This window comes from Hyla sarda, chromosome 1 (genome assembly GCF_029499605.1).
Source record: "Hyla sarda isolate aHylSar1 chromosome 1, aHylSar1.hap1, whole genome shotgun sequence".
In the NCBI taxonomy this organism is placed as follows: domain Eukaryota; kingdom Metazoa; phylum Chordata; class Amphibia; order Anura; family Hylidae; genus Hyla; species Hyla sarda.
Window position 1 is genome coordinate 27102063 of NC_079189.1, and position 4893 is coordinate 27106955.

Sequence of the window (4893 nt, forward strand, 5' to 3'; positions counted from 1 at the left end):
AAGGTCTCACATTCCCAAGCAAGGTCCCAGCAAGGGCTAATCTTTACAGATTTTTTAATGAGAAAAAGACTGACAAGCCGGATAACCTAGAAAAAATACCTCTCACAACCCCTTATAAAGTCACCATCACAGAAGCCCAAGATATAGGTAGCTGTTTTAGTAATCCCATGCATGGACAGTAGAGGGACACTCGTAATTTCAGTATGAACAACAAGTAGCAGTCCAATCCTAAAAATATGTATAAAAATACATGTCTGTAGTATGAAAAATCGCTTGACGTGTTTCGGCCATCAAAGGTCTTAATCATGAGCCTTGGATGGCCGAAACACGTCAAGAGACTTTTCTTACTGAAGACATGTATTTTTAATATGAATTAATACAGATGCTTTGCTTTATAGATATATATCAGATTCCAGAAGGTTTGGGAGACATTTGCTGAGCAGTGGCAATAATTGAGAAGTCACATGTATGTGCCAATGATATGGTTCTGCTCCCAGACAACAGAGACAATAGCCGATAAAACATCCTTTCTAATTCCTCTATAAAGCCAACCAGGAAATTGATCAAACAAAGTTTATTTACCTCCTTGTAATTTCCAATACTAATGACAGAAAACGGCGCTTACGTTCTATGGGGACGAAGAACAAACAGAGATATTAATGTCAATAATCCACTTCCTGAACGTTTATTGACTTTTACAGAAATTCAAGGCTTCACTGACTTCAGTGGTTGAGGAGAAATAAGAAACATTGAAGCAATAAGGAAAGTTGTGTAAATTTGTAGTATTCAGAATATAATTTCATGTACTTTGAAAGCAGACTCTCAGAGGAAAATGCAAGATTTTTAAAAATGGATTTCCAAGTGCAATTATACCCCAGAGGAAAATGGTAAAATGGTCTCACTGTACTTGTGCTTACATAGTGGGAATTAGTAACAGTTTACCATGCAATGTTCAAGTAGCCTGATATGGTATTTCTGGCGGTCTAGAGCATTGTTTCCCAACCTTTTTCTGGGGCACTCCTCAGCACACCTACCACCCCTCACCCCATGTATAGCTGGCCCCTGTAGATAGCTTGCCCCATGTAGGTAGGACCCACCTGTAGATAGTTTGCCCCCTGTAGGTAGGACCCTATAGGTAGCTTTTCCCCAAAGTTAGTACCCCCTGTAGGTAGTTTGCCCCCTTTAGGTAGGAACCCTATAGGTAGTTTGCCCCCTATAGGTAGAACTCCTCTGTTAGTAATTTGCTCGATTTAGATAGTTTTCCCCCAATGTGTAGGACCCTCCTGTAGGTAGTTTTCCCTCTATATGCAGATCCCTGCCTTGTATATAACCTGTTCAGCTGACAGCACTTAATGATATACTGCACCTTGTCTGCATCCCCGATCTCTGTAAAAATGTAGCACTGACCCTCAGACATCCAGCGTCCATGTGCTAGCTGGACAGCTTCTATGTCTTTAACATGGAATCCTATAGAGGGGTGTGGTGTTCCAGCACCAAAAACTGTCCTGTGGGCTAACGATTGCCTCGGGCATCCATGTGGCTAAATGTTGGACCCACTGCTTCATTGTTTGACCTGTAAGAATTTAATATATTGTTATATTATGTATTACTTTATGCAGTGTACCTTTAAGGGATTGTGGTAGTGACCAGGTGACTCTGACGCCCCAATGAGGGACCCCCAAACCTAGCCCTTATGTAGTGTAGGGAGGGAAGAAAGTTTAGTTGTTGGGAGGAGTTTGGTGTGAGAAGAGGTTAAGAGTTGCAGTGAGGAGTGGAAAGCTGAGACCATGAGGAGAAGCCTAGGGAGAAGGAGACTACACATTTTCACAGCCACACAATCTTAGGAAAAACAACCGCCGCACAGGTGAATGTCAAAGCCTGCCGGTAAGCAAAGCTCTTGGGGAAAATCTCTTCTTCAGTCAGTCAGTCAAGTCTTTCAAGTCAGCGTGTGCTACTAATAATCTTAACGCTGTGTTCAACATCAAATACAACTCCCGGCAAGGTGACAGGCTACATGGGTTCCACTCTGCCCATCCCTCTTCACAAAAGACTGTACTGTTTAGGATCTGCCACCTCCAGCAACAGTAAAGCTAGTTATCCGTAGCCTTGCATCGGTGTATTTATCACCCCGTGCCTGGCCTAGGAGAAGCTACCTCGAACCGTGTAGGTTAATGGTGCCCTGGTGTCACAAACTGATCTATATCCCTTGCACATAGTAGTAGTTCGCCACAGTAGCATGTGATGGTACACTTTACTCTGCCTACTCCACTGTGCCCAAGTAGTGCAGTGTAATTGTCATGTCTGTCTTGGTCTCTGTTCACACAAAGCTATTGGATTTGATTGTGTGTGAACAGTTTTATGTTCCCTGGCCAGGGAATAGTTAAAGCCTTTGGCATTCTATCCAATAGCTCTTAGGGTGTGTCAAGATAAGGATCAGCTCAGCCTAGCTTCTGGGCTGGTGATTTCAGATTTCATATGGACTTCCTGCTAAAATGCTGGACATGCTGCTAGGAGCTTTGGGTGAAGCTTTTGTTTGAGCTTTTAATCTACTATCTGTTTTAGCATGCACCTTGTATGTTCTGATTTTAGCCATGGTTATGTGGCATGCTATAAGTAGATTTTGTACATAGAACTCTAAAACTTTGTTATAGAGTTCTATGTTCCTGTTATATTTCTGGTTTGTGACCGACTGTTTATTAGTATGTGTTTTTAAGCCCACTGCACTTTAGCTCAGGGAGGAACCTGCACCCAGTTGCCGATCCACCGTTTAGGGTGGATGGGCATGTAGGCAGGGAGAGTGGTTTTAGGGTCAGTTTAGGGCTCACTCTCCCTGTCCCCTGGTCGGTCCATGACAGTAATGCTATGGAAGAAGCAGAGTGATGTGTATAATCAGATGCTTCTCAATAGGATGCCATCTTATGGACAGAAAAGCTGTCCAATCAGCACACGGATGTATGAGAACAGGGAGTCAGAGCTAAATGTACATATCGAGCTTAGGTTTTTTAAAAGGCCACATCATGTTTACAATTAGTATGATCTGCCATCATTAATGGGGTAATCAGTTGCTGGGCATCTTATCCCATATCAAAAGTATAGGGGATATGATGTCTGATTACAGGGGTTCGGCCGCTGGAACCCCATGCGATCTTGGTACAGACATCCGGAGTTCTGACACTCTTAAAACTTAACTTTTATTGTATAGAAGTGAAGACAAAAATAACCCAGTGAAAGGACATACAGTTAAAACCTAGAGTCACTGTGCCATTTTTTTTGCCACTGCAGTTGCTGTGTGTATCTGCCAGCATTATGTCATAGACAAGAATGAGCTGAGTAAATTGATATGTCATCTCTGCATGCGTGCAAGGAAAGCAGTCACTCTTGATTGTGCCAGCCCACTTACAGTAACTCCTTTACCCAGATTAGGCAGGGAATTCTCTCAATAAGTTACAAGTTAAGCCACATAGTCATCATGATTTGCTGTCACGTTCCTCATTGACATGAGCATCTTGTCAAAATGGGATGTCAATGTATATCTAAAGGTATAGGCAGGGACCCTATTGACTGTAATGGCTTGAACTTGTTTAATCTCGCACCATATAGTGCATCATACCATCCTTTAGGATTTAAGTCAAAACCCTAAAAAATCATCATAGCATTTCCAGCAGTTGACAGTAGCTTCTGCTTCATTTCCTGTTTCCTCTGTTTCCGGTCCTCCATCGCTCCTATCTTCTGTCTGCTTTTGAGATGAGAGCTCAGAGCAGGACCTACATGCTCAGCCAATCATTGGTTGCAGAGATGTCCCATTTCGGCCAGTGATTGGCTGAGCTTGCAAGCACTGCTCTGAGATCTCATTTCAAAAAGAGGCAAACTCCTAACCCAAGACTTACTTGGAGACTGATGTGATCTGGAGTGCCGAAAGTCCATAGACTTGTATCAGGCTTCGAGCATTCTGATACCGCATCAATCTCCAGGAAAGTCTTTGGCTACAAGATGCCTGGAGAGTTTAAACATATCCTGCCGCAGCTCATTGTGACTCCGGTGAAAACCTTTTTTCTTTTAAATCAACTGGTGGCAGAAAGTTAAACATATTTGTAAATTACTTCTATTAAAAAATCTTAATCCTTCCTGTACTTATTAGCTGCTGAATACTACAGAGGAAATTCTTTTCTTTTTGGAATGCTCTCTGATGACATCATGAGCACAGTTCTCTCTGCTGATGTTATTATAATAATAACACTTTAATTATTGTTGTCCTTAGTGGGATTTGAACCCAAGTCCCCAGCGCTGCAAGGCAGCAGTGCTAACCACTGAGCCACCATGCTGCCCTTAGCATACATCTGCTATGCACGGTTGCTAAAATGGACAGAGATGTCAGCAGAGAGCACTGTGCTCGTGATGTCATCAGTGTTCCAAAAAGAAAGGAATTTCCTCTGTAACATTCAGCAGCTAATAAGTACTGGAAGGATTAAGATTTTTTAATAGAAGTAATTTACAAATATGTTTAACTTTCTGCCACCAGTTGATTTAAAAGAAAAAAGGTTCTCACCGGAGTACCCCTTTAATATAAAGGGCACATAATCATCCATCTGAAATCAAAGTGAGCCATCCCTGGAGACAGACATGCACATAGGTGGCCATATGTAATTCCCATAGCATATTAGTTAGGAGGGCAGAGATCCCTCAGCCAAAATGTTTCCCATCATTAGCTCCTAAAGAATTCTAGAATTGTTATTAATTTGGTGCAAGAACGGCGGCCATGGCCCCAGAGAAGACATCTCTCCTATTAATATTCATGTATTATTATTTGTGGATACTAAGTGAATAAAATAAACAGTAGACTCCCGCAATCCTCTTATGTGAATGGTTCCTCCATTTTTATAATTGCTCATTTTC